At 36.3% G+C, this 15713-nt stretch overlaps 1 long non-coding RNA gene across 9 annotated transcripts in view; it reads left to right on the forward strand.

Annotated features, from left to right (window-relative positions):
• The window catches only part of LOC107207985, a 473398-nt gene that overhangs the window by 4618 nt on the left and 453067 nt on the right, over window positions 1-15713 (forward strand). For 4 of the 9 annotated variants that reach the window (XR_004498447.1, XR_002002021.2, XR_001523035.2 and 1 more), the window contains 2 exons: window positions 91-194; window positions 6207-6680. The exons of the other annotated variants lie outside the window; for them this stretch is intronic. This is a non-coding gene — a long non-coding RNA (uncharacterized LOC107207985). Of the gene's footprint in view, window positions 1-90; window positions 195-6206; window positions 6681-15713 lie in introns of those variants that run through there. 9 annotated transcript variants of the gene reach the window in all.

Below are 15713 nucleotides of genomic sequence, written 5' to 3' on the forward strand. Positions count from 1 at the left end.
ATCGATCTTTACACCTATGCTAAGTCTCAGTGATTCTAATTAATCTTGATTGTAGGATCCAGCTTATTATACTTGATGTTGTTTCTGCAGATGAACTGCCCAGATGGACTCTTGTGCTTTCATTGAATCCACTGAAGTGAATAGGGCCTGGTGCAGCACTAGTAACATCAAGACCTTGTTTTCCAACCATGTAGGTAAGAGATCAGTCCAAGCAAGGTAGCTATACCTCTGGATCATTCCTGGTCTCATTGCTTTATTTCTGTAAATTGCAAGCACATTACTTCAAATGATGACTAGGGGAAAATATCTTAGTTTGTTACAAAAACAAGGCAAGATGACAAATATGTCATCCTGTTATGAAGAAGGCTGATTTCCTGAAGGAATGTAGGTGGTTGGCTGTGACCTAAAGTTGCTATGAATAAACATCAGAAAATTCAGGCTCGGGAGATAATTGAAGGACTTGCTTGTGCAGCAGTAAGGTGTGCAACTTCCTATGATTCTAGGAAAATCAAGTTCCTCCAAAAGGCTTTTCAAATATAAAACAAACAGTTTTACAACTTCAGCTGAAATGCCAGTCTGCATTTGAAGGAAAGGAAATGTATTGCAAAGGATGAGTCAGACATGGTTTACCCAGAGAAATCTTTGCAAAAGAGATCTGTGCTTGAGAGGCTGCAGCAGGGATGTCTCTTGCATGCTTGTAATGTGGGGTTTGAGCTGCCTATGGGCAGTCTGTTGCTTCCAGAAATATTGGACTATGGATTTGCTAGCAGCTCACAGCAGGGTGCACAGAAGTCAGAAGATTTTGTCCATTCTCCTCTAGGATCGTGCTATGGACAGATTTGTCTCACCTTGTGTTGTGTATTGTTGGTATGTGTAACTTGTGAACTTCTGGTCGTCCTCAACCAATTTTAACTTTTTGTTTTGAAATCTGCAGCTAAGACTGACAAAACCAGGAAGTCCTTTGTATGATGTGTCTGGTGATACAGCATCTATACATCAGTGTTTTCTTAGCTCTGTTTGTGGACACACAAATAACTATGTCGAATCAGACTTCATCAGACACTCAGTCTTGGATGGTAATGATTTCTGGTCATGATTAACTTGATGGCTGTTTTTTCTCTCCATGCCTTTATCTCTTCTCAGAGACAGTAGCCCGCATATGTAGCTCTGTCAGGGATTGAAGTCCTAAGTAGTTATTAACTTGTACTTAGTAGGCAATGTCTGAATTAAAAGGGCAGATCCATCTTCATCTAATGAACACTTAGAACAAGAGTTACCTGGCAGGTTTGTAGCTAGCTCTAATTACATTCTTCTTGCTCTGCTGAGACTGACATCCCCAGGAGGAAGAAAGCTTAAAAACTTTCTGAGAAAATGACAATTGCATCAAACTATATAAAGAGAAAAACCATCAAAAAAGTTCTGATACCAAATATGTTAGTATTTCCCCCTCACTCTTCCTTGTCTTAACTCCCTCACCTTCAATTTATTTATTTTTAGGCTGTGGCAAACTTACTGCCATATAATTTAGCGCAAATTTATGTTGCTTTTATTTATGTTCTGCTGCTTATGAACCCTGTGGTTCTGAGATGGCTTATTACAGTGTATTCCCCTTAATTAAGTGTTAAGCATAAGGAGAAGTAAGACTAGTATCTCTCTCCCTTCTTCCCTTCTTTTTCCTTTTTTTTCCCTTCTTTTCTTTCTCCCTCATTCCTGAAGAGGGGTGGTCATAACATGAGCAAGCAGGGAAGTTAATCACACCCATCACATTTGGGATATACCTTTTTAACTAGCTGTAACTTCCACACATCTCAGGTTCTTCAAAGGCATTTTGTCTTGTGTGAATGAATCTGCTGGTGTTTTCATGTTTTTTGAAAAAGACCACAACATAAAAAGGCTTAGGTGAGATTTCTATAATGAAGCCTAGTTGCAAAATTACTTGTGGACTGACTCTTCTGACTGCATTTGGCATCTGAGAGATTAATTAACTTCTTGTGCTTCTCTTAATTTGCTTAGATACATAGAATGCCAGTGATTGTTTTAAATAAAAAAAAAGTAAGGTGCTTTCTTGTAAGGACTTAATGTTATGGGTTTTATGTTCTAGGGCAAACACTGGAGGTCTGAAGGACTAAGCTGAATCAGTTTGGGTTAAGTTTCTTGAAATGGATTCACTGAAATCCCACACTGTCAGTCTGGCCTTGGCTTTGAATTGCTTTTTATCATCATGTAATGAAACCTAAAACACTTTCAAGTTCATTTGTCTAGCAGGTAGTTTGCAGTTAGTGAGCTTGTTTGTTCTTTATAAGAAAAATGAGACTAGAAGCCACTGAAAAATGCGGGGAAAAATGCTTTGGAGCCTTGATCTGTTTTCTGTAGCTACCATGTCAAGAAGCAGTCAGCCAAAGGCAATTGCTGAGGTGGAATTAATGGAGGAAAGGTCTGAAGTATACTGGTTTGATATTTGAAGTGTGATGTGGATGTTCTTTACATTCATTTGTCTTTGCTTGCTGCAGTGTTACCATGTTAATGAAGGCAACTTTTACACAAGTGCCAGAAATGTCTCCAACTAATGCAGCATGCTCTCATTCTTGGCTTGTTCTTTGCTTTCTTCTTTTGCTTGCATACACCCCTCTTCCCCCCAGAAGTAGTGCAGTGATGGAGCAAGGCATAAAAATGAAGTGTAATAATCTCAAAATGATAAGGTTTACCCTCCTCCTGTCCTATATGCTTTCTCTTCATTCTGAGGTCCATCTAATAAGCCATTGAACTGCAATGCCCGTAATGACTATTTGATTGAGATAAGAGAGTTTAGATAAATTGAACCTGTGCTAAATGTGGTCATGATAGTGATACATGGTGGGGATATATCAATGATACATCTTCAAAATCTTTAGAACCATGGCTGAGTTCTGTAAGAGAGAAATGCACAAGTACTTAATAGTTGTATAAACAGCCTAATGTTTGGGTTTTGTTTATTATTAATCATGACAGATAATAGTAACAGTTGTTAGAAGAAAGCCCCATATCTAGACATTAAAAGCATGGATTTTCACCATGGACCTAAACACAACAGGAAATCCAGTTGCTATTTATACCTGCTATGCAGGTAGAAGTTGATTTAACATTAGAAAAGTGCAATAGTAAGAAGTATAATAAAATGTATATTGTATTAGATGTTTGTGGACTTTAGATATAGTAGACAGTATAACTTGTTTTCATGATGCTTATATTATCATACTTACAATCAGAAATATGAATATTTTGTAAGTATGGTACAACAGAAGTATTTTAAAAGAAAAAGGTGAAGCAGAGGCCATTTGGGGATTGCTGTTCACAGGCTGTCCTTAACTCTGTTTATTGCTTCCCCTTTTCCCAGCAAATCCAGTATTTAAGAAGGATTGTAAGACCCATGTAATCATTAAGGATTTACTTTCTTGGTGCCTTAAGAGCTGTATTCAGCAACAGCACCATTGTTTTGTATCACCTTCACAAGGTACAGATGGATGTTATCAGGTGGTAGTTTGGATAGTAACAACTATAAATTGTTGCTTGAAATTAACATTAGAAATGTAAGTAGACGTAGGTTCAATTTTTGGTCTTACACTGGCAGAAGGCACTGTAGTTCTACAGCCGTCTTAGATACAACTGATGTAAATTGGGACTCAAACTAATGAGGTCAAGTCTCTTTTCCTTTTGTGTCAGTACAAAATATTCTTAATTCTCAGTTTGATACTAAAATATAGAGAATTCTAACTATATAGTAGGCTAAGGTTCAGCGTAGGATAGAATAATCTCTACTGGCAAAAAGTTCTTGTGTCTGGTGAATAGAGAGCATAGTATTCTGATAAACTGCTTAATATTTCTTAATGCTTAATGTTTCTGAAGATTAGGGAGTGTAGATTCGTGGATTAATTAAATTAACAGTTTAACCAAAGTGGTTTAGAATTGCAGTTTACCTTACACTGTTTCCAGTCTTTGCTTCATTACAGCCAAAATACAGAAACATTAGTGCTTGTTCATATGGAATTTTCCTTTTACTTGCATAATATACAAGGACACAGTCTTTCTAAGTATCCTTAGGATAAAAAGGAAAAAAACAAATTGGTAATGGGATAGGTGAAAGAATCTTTATAAATGGAATCTTAATATTAAATTGCTCCATCTAGTGGCTGTCTTCTAAAACTGACATTTTTCTTTAGTGATTCTTATCCTGTAGTAATGATAATTCCTCTTAACAATTTAAGATTGAATTCTTCTTTTACATAGGAAGCTCTCTACCAAGGGAATTGCACATGTGACAAAGTACAAACTTCGATTTTCTTTCCAGGAAAAAGATCCTTCAAGGATTTTTACAATTTACTTCAATGGAAGCAAGCCTTATGTGTCCAAGTGTTTCAACTACTTTTGAGATCTTAGTTTTAGTGTCTTACTGTCTGCTTTGAGTTCTTCTTAGGCCTGGGAGGGAAAGTAGAGAAGCTGGATTGCATAAATAGTACAGTAAGGATGAAGTCTCTGATTCTTTGTCAAAGAGTTAAAATACACAGTGAATCAGTACTGAGTCCAGCATAGTGAGATGCATCTTGTGTCCTAACATGAGAGAAATACCAGTTTGCAAATTGTTTCATCCAAATGCCTTAACTGGCACTGATGCTGTACTTTTCATAATAATAATGAATCATTGAACGATTGAGTAATGTCAGTGTACTTTGTAAGTAATTGGAATTCTTATGCCAATCAAGGAGAAAACATCTGTTTTTTCTAGCTGTTTGAAAATAGTGAGAAAATACAAAAGAAAAATGTTCAAGAAATTCAGTCCAGACATCTCTGATGCTTTCTTCCTTTGAACACCTTGAAAAGACAAAATAAAAAAAAAAAAAAGGAGCTCTTGAGGAGACTTGCAGAGAGACTGCTTGACTTGAGGAGATTGCTGTGATTCCTTGTGCAGCTGGCTTTAAAGGGAACTGAGGTGCTTAAGAATACAAAATCATAGAACAATAGATCACTTTCAGGGTGATTGTTTGGTATTGTTTTTTAGTTTCTGAATAGAGCCCAAAACTGTGCAACCAGCAGCAGAAGTCCTGTGGAACACAAAAAACATTTAAAAATGAAAAGCAAGAAAAAGGGCTAACTGAAATAGTCTAAATCCAAATTCTAAGTATTAGATTTTTAAAAAAGAAAGATGACTGTTCTTGAAAAATGTAACAGGTGGATTGGACTTGCTTACTCCCCTGTCCTTTATTTTTGTCATTAATTTTTCAGTTTTGGTTAATCCACTACCTTTAATTTCCTGGTAGACTAATTCTTTCCTCATTTCATGTCTAAATATTCCTTTAATATTAAGAATATGCTCTATAAGCTAGAAGAGCTGCATTGTATTCCAAGACTGTTGTTTTTATTATTCACTTGAATAATGGAACACAGGCAGGGCAGTGCACTTTTCCAGACTTCCTCTTCCCAATTAGTTTGGTCACTTAAAACTGCAGATTGCTATTCCTATCTTCCTTTCCCAGGCCACCAAATATCACAATTGTGTAACTTCCCTACATGCTAAGGGAAGTTTCCTTGCAGTGTGCATTTTAACCTCAGCTGTTGTACTTTTGGCTTAACTTGCAAAGTCTGAAATACAAGGTAGCACATCCTGATACTAGTGCATGAAGAAATAATTAATTGCTGTGAAATGGAATGGTGCTTTATCTTAAAACAGTAGAAATTTCTTTTGAGTTAATTAAAAATATGTATATGAAATTTTCCTTGTTTGCTGAGGCAGATCTGTTGTCAGGGTATGCCTTGTGATGATTTGTACTGGCTCAGTTCTGCTTCTCTCTGGGGTTGCTTTGTTGTGTCTTTGTAGTGATTTTGATATTGGAAAATATCTTTACCATTTTACTTCTCATGCCATCAAAAATACCTTATTTTTGCAATGAAATATAATTGTTTCAAGCCTGAGCCAAACAGCAGCAATCCCAGGAAACAGCATGTGCACTGGGGGAGACAATATTTGATGCATACTCCTCTATATTTTTCAAGACGTGCTCTTGAGAACCTGGCTGTTACCCACATGCAGCGTAAATTAATATTTGGCATTGACCACTTTTTTCTTTAGGCTTCATCTTTGCTTCTGTAATACTTCCTTGGGTTCTAGCAGAGTATGTCTTTTAAAAGTGTTATGGGTGGATACAAAAATGGTGAGCATGTTTATCTTTTTGCAGGTTGCTGAGAGTACCAATGCTGATCCATCTGATCTGAACCTTTTCACTGAACAACTTCCATAGGACAGTTCAGGACCTGCAGAGTTGTTGGGGTTTTTTGGCATTATTCTGGACTTGAAGAGCTTGCTTTTCTTCCAAATTTCTGAAAATTTTGGTCTCATGCACCTTCTTCAACCAGTGCCATGAAGTTTAAATTCTGTCAATTTGTCCTGTGGCATTTTGAATTTTACATTGTTTACTGTATCAGGTTGCTTATTTCATAAGCTTAATGCTGGATTTAAAACCACGACAGTGACTTAACTGGGCAAATAACAATTATTCTCTTTCATCAAAAAGTGATTCTAGATCTCCAAGCATCGCTAACCTCTTTCATTTTGGATTGTAATAAAATCTAATCTTACTGATTATTAAACCCTTTTTGGTTATATATATGTTACCTCCCTGAAAGAAATAAATGCCATGTTTTTTCATTTTTGTTTGTTTTCATTTTTTTGTTTGTTTTCAGTACATTCTTGCCATTGATGATTTTTTCAAGTTCAGTCAGGTTTAACTCCTTCTTAGACTTTCTTTCATATGATTCTTATTGATTATCATATTCTAACTTCTGTGGTGTTTCCATAGTAGCTAATTCTCTTCTTCTCTTAGCTAATTGAAAAAAAACTGATTTTCACATCCACCTCTAACCAAAAACAGTGTCCATTTTAGTGGTGTGTACTGTGAAAAAGTAAACCAGCATGTGACTTCTTGTCTTTACATATTTCCATGCTGACAGATAAAAAAAGCATTCTACTCAGTTGTTCTACTCAGGTTTGTTTTGGGCTTTTAACTTTTGCTACCATGTGGTCTTCAGGCATAATTTCAGTCCTAATATTGTAGCTCATCTAAAATGATTTTAATTATGTCTCTTCCATGACTGCAGAATAGATAATGGACTATTTTGGTGCTGCTTTCTAGATTTCCTGCTACCAAAGCAGAAGTCCAAGTTGAGAGGCATTTTTTCAGTCTGCCAAGCTCTCCATGTCTGCATTCATGCTTCCGTGAAATTGTGAATCACAGCTTTAGAAGCAGAACATCTGAAGCAGCATTAGGCAGCCTTATTCTGGACAGGTGGAATCATGTGATATTTCATCAGCATGCCCAAGAATCCTTATGTAGAAGTCCTGAATGTCTCTGCTCTGTTGTAAAGAGAACCAGTAAGAAAGATCACTTAAGTGCAGAGCAGAGAAGTGATACTGTATTTGGCTTTTGCCAGGACTTCTGACACTTCCTGTGTTCATTGCTAATGTGAACTTCCCACTGTTTAATTAAATGTGGCTGCTCATAGCATCCTATTTTCTTTAGCAGATTCCAATCACAGCAGTTATTGTTAGACTTGACAGACTGGAGATATGAACCAGGCATAGCAGGGAAAAATATAGGTGTTCAAGGACTTTTCGATCTCTCTTATCTTTTCAATTGCTTCTCTTTACTTCCCGCTTTTTTTTTTTTCCTTTCTGTCAGTTTTTCTAAACTGAATTTTGTCCTGTTATAGAGTAGAATTGTGGGGTTTAAGTTTTCCCTCCTCTCCTGTGAGTAAAAACTGGGTTATGGTACGCAAGGTGATTTGGAAAAGAACAAGGGATTGCAATGGCGGCAAACATTCCCTAGAAATAGCATTTTTCAGTCTACTTTCTGGGTTTAGCATTAGATTTGTGTTGGAGTGTAGAACTGGACATTGTAGAAAGACAGGGTGTCCTTCTTAAGCACATAGGTCTTATTTAATAATGCTTTTCTGGAAAAAATATATATATTGTGCCCACAAAAGCAAGACAAGGAATTCAACCTCAATTTAAAGGCCCCAGAAAAGTCTTTGTGGTAATTGAACTGAGATATTATGTGCAGATGCAGCTGCTATATGTATCAGAATGTCTTGTGCAAACCAAAGTTAAAAGTTGGTAGTTATTGTGTTTGAGCAATTGTAGAGTGTGGAAGGCTGTTGCATCTGGATCATAGGATTTTGTCTCTGTTAAGAGGTAACAGGTCTGTGTTACATTACAAAACTGTAGGAGGATGCAGTGTCCCACCAGGCTATAGGAAATGCACTTGACTTACTGAGAAACAGAAACACCACCTGTGGCTTTCTAGTGATGAGATAGTTTCCTGAGGCTGATAGGATGTTTTGCTAAAAAGGATGCATAGATTATGTTGAACTTAGTTTGAAATTTGCCTCCTTTAAACATAATGTTATGTCATGTTTGTTTGCTGTAAGACAGTAATCACATACTTCTCTGCATGTTCTCCTGCAAACAGGTCTGTGTCATGAATTTCCTGTGCACCATCACATTTATTATTTACTGCTGCTTCTAGGGCTATTGGAAATGCTTTGCAGTTACAGACCTAATTGTACAGCTCACCCACCTTGTCACCATGTAACCTGCCATCCTCACAAGAATGCAGATTGCATATCTGATCTTATGTCTATTTTCTTCCACAGAAGAGGTGACTTTGAAATGACCTAAAACAATTGTTTTACTGTGTGTGGCAGTTATGGAAGAATACTTGGGTTGTGGTGCTCAAATAGTCTGCCACTCATGTGAGGATATGCAAAATTGTGGATACTCAGCCTCTAAAAACAGATATATCATGCTTTTCTAACTTGGTAAAAGCTTGAAAACTTGGCAAAAATAACTGAGTATTAGTCTGCTGAGAAGAAATTTGGCAGGGCTGGCAGGAGAAGCTAGAAAAATCACCAGCAAATGTGTTAAACTTTGATTCTAAGCAACCAAAGAATAGCTCTCCTCATTAATTGTGTTAAGTCTCTGTGGTCACTTGGAGAAGAATAATGTGACAAATAACAATTCAAATAGATCAGTCATATCATCAGCATATCTTGCTTGGTTTCACTCCTTGATTGGATAGCTAATTTAGTATTAAAGGGCTGTATACCTTTGTAATTTCTGTTCCATTTAATTCAGAGAGTGCAGTAGGGACTCTCTGCTTTTCAGAAAGATTTAACAACAGCATACAGCACTGTATGACTGCACTGCAGAATGCAAATAGAGACTGTGGTCTTACAACTGCAAAATCCTGTTTGAGTTGAGTAAATCCAGTTTATTGGACTGAGTATACACAGATTATCTGACTAATTTAAGAATAGTAATGCTAATGTTGTTTTTTGAGGTCTGTCCCCATGTGCATATGCTTAAAAGATGGGACTATTTTATGGCATTCTTGTGTGGTCTGCCAATTACTTATTTTATCCAATAAGTTATCTTTGAAAGTAGGGTTGCAGAAAACTTTTCTGTTTGTTTTGAGATTCCCAGATGCCTAAAGGCTGTAGAATATTGTAAGCCAAAGCATGGAATCCTATATAAAAAAAGGACTTCAGTCATAATATATTGCTGTTCAGCATCAATGAATTGTTATTCCACAGAAAGTCAATAGGAAATAACCTGTTTACCTACTTGAGAAAGTTCAGGAGCAGCTCATTAGCATCACATAAGTAAAACCAAAATTGGGTTTGTATTTCAAGAAAGTTCATTTGTAGAAGACAATTGCAATAACAGGAGTGGTGGTTTTTTGTTTCACTTTACGGAGAGAGATTAAAAAGATAATACTTTTGTCCTTGTAGTGAGTTCACCGAAGTCCACTAATTTAAATTCAAAAAATGCCAAACTTTTTTGGGATTAATTAGAAACTTTGTCTAGACCATGTTGATAGCTCTCCAACGAGGGAACAATCTTCCCTTCTTTATAGGGCAGTTCACCTTATCCAGGTTTGTTTTTTTTTACCATTATTGTGAAGACACACGTCCAAAATATCATCTGCTGTGTATTTTTCATACCTTTCTGTTCTTAACAGGAAGTTGGGCCCCTCAGTCTTGCTTACGTTGATTTGATGTTATTTCTGTAAATAGAACAAGCTTCCTTAATCAGTAAAGCAGAAAAATTGATGGAACCTGCTTTCCAAAACTATTTTGAGAGAGTGGAAAGCACTCAGTTGAGGCTTTTGTTAATTTAAACTGTTGAGTTGGCAGTCTTGGCCACTCTCTTCTCCACTAGGATGGGGAATACAAGCTATTGCCACACATTTCACTGATGACTGAATGGGTAAGATACAAGGATAAAGGAAGTAGCTGAATTAATATGCTCATTTAATCTTCTTTTAACTATTGAGATTTTAGCAATAGTGCCAATTAGAAAAATTGTAACTGCAGTCTTGGCATTCATATTAATTAAGTGTCACAAGTGAATTAAATTCTGTATAATGACTTTCTTACAAGGATTCTAATTCTGCTGGTTCGGCTTGGTCAGAAGCTGCTGTATAGAAGACCCCATAAGAACTCTAGGATCAATGTTTAGTACTTGCCTCAGTTCAGTAATTGTTTTCTTTTATGCGACTTTTTAGAGTGCTCTGACAAGGAAGGAATGAACAGCTTATCTTATCAAGATTTATAGTCAATAGCTTCTGTAGTCTGGTGAAGAAGACATCTGCTGTGCAAATAGCAAGGTTAAAGTGATTGCACATGAAGTAAATACAAACTTCAGCTAGTATTTCATCCTGAAAACCAGTCTGAACAATACTTAGATAACTTCATGTAATGAAAGCCCTTTCATAATCTTGACCCATATACAATTTTGTCAAATCCAAGGTCAGATAGAATTTAAAAAATAAGCTTTATTTGAACTTCTGTAACCATGATTTCACAATTGTAAGCATGCTCTTTAATAAAAAAAAAAAAAGCACTAGTATTGTGTGTTGGGTTTTAAAAAAAATTCTTATATAAGTCTCAGAGTTTGATCAGTTGTAGTAGAAAAGAAAGTATTATCTATTTGTTTAGGGAATATCTTCTAAACCATTGCAGCAGCAGACAAAAGGAGTTCATTTCAAATTGATTAATGCGCTATAAGTACCTGGAATTGCTTGGTCTAGTCACTTTGTTGCTTTCTCATCTCTCTGAAGAATCAAATGAAGCATCTGATGATACCTGATGGATGCAGTCAGCTTTGTACTGATATTACAGTGCATTTCAGGAAATGTTCAAAGTGAGGCAATAATTTTCAATCTATTTTCAAGTGTGCCGCAGTAAAGTTTTTCTATCAGATTACATAAAGTCCATTGCCCAAAGAACTGTGGATTTTTGTGTTGTGCATTTGTGGGCAGGTGCTTTTACATATGGACCTTTATAAATATATATGAGAAAATGATGTGTTGGTGATATTGCCTGCTGCTGTAGTATGCTGAGGTGCATTTTTTTCTTCCAAAACCCCTACTGCCTCTTTTTCTTGTATACAAGCTTTAATTTTTTAATTTTCTCAGAAGCCATATGTAACTTTGTTTCTTTCATACAATATGTACAAATTTTCCAAATCTTGCTACAGAATGTTTCAGGACCAAATCCGGTAATTCATTGGTAAGAATGTTAAAGTACAGGAAACTGTAACAAAGATGATTATTTTCCTCCTAAATAGAGAATTTAGACAAGATAGTATTACTAATTCCTATATTTGTTTTTCTCAGCTTGCAAGGAATGCATGAATTACCTCACATCAATTTTTCAAAGTCTTAGATGTGGATGTGATGTGCCCAAAAAAAGTTCATGCACCCATACTTCCTGAAGCTGTATAAAACCATTTTTGTTGATTTGGTTTCTTTATGAAAGCATTCAGTGAAAGAAAAGCATAGCCTTTAGTATCCAGAAGCTGTACATGGAAACACTGCAGGAGATCTTGAGCTGCAGCAAAGGTGGAAATACAGAAGAACTGTAAAATTCCCTCAGGAACCCCCTCCAGTTCATAGCAGAATGGCTGGCTGCTTGCCATGCTGTCACTGTCACTGATGCTGGCCAGCATCAGTGTTCTGTGACCCCTTCTGACACAGATCATAGGGGCTGGAAGATGACTTAATGCTGCTTTTAGCACCATTAATGAATCAAATTTTAAGTGTGGATTCCCATCCTCAGTGGTGTGAGAAAGTCCATTGCTCTGAGAAGAAACCAGGGAAGAGAAACGTTTTCTTAAATTTAGATTTCATGTAGTTGAATGAAAGGTGTCTTCTTCTTCTGATCACCTCCATAAACAACATTGTTGGTGTCTTTTCTTACAACAGCATGAGAAAAGACATAACTGATTTTATTAGCATATTGCCATGATTTGTATAGGATATCTTGTAAGTGTACTCTGAAAGCTGCCTGATATATAGTTTTCAGTGTTGTTCTGTCTTGTTCTAAAATACAGTGGAATATCCTGGTTCACAATGAAAAACAGAACACATTTCAGCCTGTACTTAACTTCCACTGACTGTAATGAGGTTAAAAAAAGACTTGTAAATTCTAATATGCATAGGTATTCTCACGTAGAAGTACTTAAAATTAAACTCTTAAAAATTTATTGAACACATTTCTGCTGCCTTTTGAGAGCAAAGCAATTCTGTCTTGAAAATCTGGAAGTGGAGCACAAACATGAAATTAGTCTCAAGATCATTTTGATATAGATATTAAATAGGGTCCCCTAATGATAACAATTTACCAAAATTATTTCTTTTAAGTAGCTGAAGCAGTAACATAAGTGAATATTCTTTTTCAGTATAAATTGTGTTCAGTTCTCTATTTGCTTGCATATTTCTGCAGTGAAGGAGGCAAAACAGTTGCATAATTAAGTCTTTATTGTATTGGTGTAATTTGCATGTTTTCTTTATTGTTTCAGAACCATCACAAATAATTATGAAACACTTATTTTCATTCTGGATGGATGATTGAAACTGCTGAGTAAATTTTCCCATATTTTGGGGGTTGTGTGATAAGGAAATATCCAAAGACACACTAATTTGTCTGTTATACAGCGAAATATATTTTCCTCTTTTTTTAACTTTCAGCATGTGCAGCCTGATTGTTTTTTGCTGAGGTGATTTTGTGCCACAGAAGTTATCAATAGCAGTGTATCCTGAACACCTTCCTTCCTACGACATTACTTGTACAAAATTGTACTTGTATGAACAGGGCCATTGTTTTCAACTTGACTACCTTTACAGGGATATGCTTTCTGTAAACTTGGCCTTGTGAGACCAACTGCAATGTAAATGAAAAATTCTTTTCTTGAATTCACTGCAAGTCTGAGCTAGGCTTACAATGGTACAAATTAGCCTCCCCCTATGCTGTTTGAAAATTTACTCTTCAAAAAAAAGGCATAATCAATAAAAAGGGTTGTTCGTTGGTTTTGGGAATTTTTTGGTGGTTTTTTTTTAGTGTTTTTTTTTGTTTGTTTGTTTGCTTTTTTTTTTTGTTTAGATGTGGGGGAATGTCAATGGTTTGCTTAATAAAGTTTTTACTGACAAGAGCAGCTCTGGTCTTAGTCTGATCCTATTCTGAGGCTTGATTATCAAAGGCTGTTCCACTGCCTGTGCTAATCACAGATCAGTTTGTGGCCCTTTGTATTTTGTACTCCAGTGCCCCACAACTCCTTCATATCAAGCACACCACTCCTGTTCTCTGTGTGCAACTAAATATTGTAAGCAAAGTTCCAAAACAGTTCAAAAATATCATAGTTTAAAAAAAATTCTTCCTCCAGTTTTAAGCTATTTGCTGATGGATTGTAACAAAAGACAGTAATTTTCAGTGTCCAGGTTGCAGTTCTTAATTCAATCATTTATAGAATGCTAAAGTTTAGCTTAGGTAATTTTTATGTAATAGTGTATGGCACTGTTTTTCTTCCAGTTCTCTGAATGTGTTTATTTTTCTAGGTTAAGGACAATTCATTCAATCTAAAACTGTCTTATTTTTTCTTTTTTAATTAGGCCTAGAGATATTTTGCATGACACTGTAGCACTTCTTCCCCATTCTATCTATTTTGCAAAGTAACATGCTGGGTCTGTGCTTGTATTTTGTAGTGTTTGCCTTTGGTCGGCACTGTGTCAACGCAGAGCTTTAAAAACAATAAAATACTGGCTTTGGGGGAACAGAAAGGCTGAAGGATTGGCTGTACATCTCTTTAATTTTAAAATTATAACAATAGTCTCATATACAATTTACATTAGCACCTCTATCAGCACTGAGCCACAGTCTCCCAGAAAGTACATCTTCCAGACCTCCTAAGTACATGAAACACTTCCCTTAAGAAGGTAATTTCCCTGCAGAATCAGTGAGCTTTGCTACCTCCTTGTCCTTCTTGAAATGCCCTGTGCTTCTGGCCCTTTAATTTAATGTGAGACATTTCTGCACCCAGGCAGCAAAGAGACCGATTATGGCAGAGGCAAATCAGTATTATGAGAAACATGTAATGAGCCATACAGCCTGCAGAATTCTGGACAGCATAAAGGGGAGACACTTAAAGACAGCTTTCTCAAAGTCATCTCATTAGCCTGGGAACCAGGGCTAAGAGATAAGAATTCTTAATCAGAGACTGGAACTTGCTTCTTGTGTTTATTGGAAGCTTGTTTTTCTGAAGGTTGTACAGTCTATTTTCGAGTGTATTTTCAAGCTAAACTGTAGTAACCTGACATGCCTTGAGTTTCTATCATTAGTGCTTGCAGACTGTGAACTAAATCCCAAGTGGTAGTTCCATAAAACAGTAACTAGAAATATGTGAAGCTAACCAGAATTTATAGTAAGTTTGGATTCTAGAATCCTTGCATTAGTAATCCTCTGAAATCAAATTGTTTTCACTCAGGTAGTGCAAGTAGAACTGGGTAGGGAATCCCATTTTCCCCAAAAGCTTTTCTTCGATGACTATTTTAACATTACATACAAAGTTGATAGAGGCTCAAGCCTCAGCTCCTGAGTAACAATTATACTTTCCCCTTCAAAAGTATGTTTTGGAACCAATAATTGACATCACTATATAAGGATAAGAAGTATAATTTTGTGAGATTCCTTAAATAACTGGAAAAAGCTTTTGTTCTGGAAAGAGGAAGTGTGTAGTTATGCAGGGGTGGGAGGGAGAGGGAAGGGTGCATAATAGTTCCCGCTGTAGTACAAACTATGCAGGAACAGAGTGATCAGCAAAGTGGAAAATAGGAATCAGCTTTGCTTCTAAGGAAAACAAGTCCCAGGAGGAAGCAAAAGTCCATATGTAATACCATAACTGTTGATGTGCTGTTACTTCCAAGAGCACAATGAAAGTTCAGCTCATTTTGTTTCTTAAAGTGTTACCCATGAAACTATGGAAGTTCTCATATATATAGTTTAGCACAGGGAATCTACTAATATAATGAGGTACCTGCTGCAATGTGTATTTTCCTCTGTTATTCATCTGCAGAGGGGGAGATAACAGCAAAAGAAATCTCATGCAATATGGACTGAAGGGGTATCACAGCATTTTCTTAACCAGACCTCCTGCCCCAACACAGTCAGCTTAGCCTATGACATGCCTATCTACATGCCCATGACATGTAGAAGAGGTGACAGTTTCTGAAGAAAAATTTTAGCCTTACTTCAGTGTCTAACTACCCTTATTGAACCCATGCTTATAGATCTATATTTATCTTATTTGTTTGTTCAATGCTTTGAAATCTGTGTCCCTTATTTAAGCCAGT

Source organism: Parus major, chromosome 8, assembly GCF_001522545.3.
Source record: "Parus major isolate Abel chromosome 8, Parus_major1.1, whole genome shotgun sequence".
Taxonomy (NCBI): Eukaryota; Metazoa; Chordata; class Aves; order Passeriformes; family Paridae; genus Parus; species Parus major.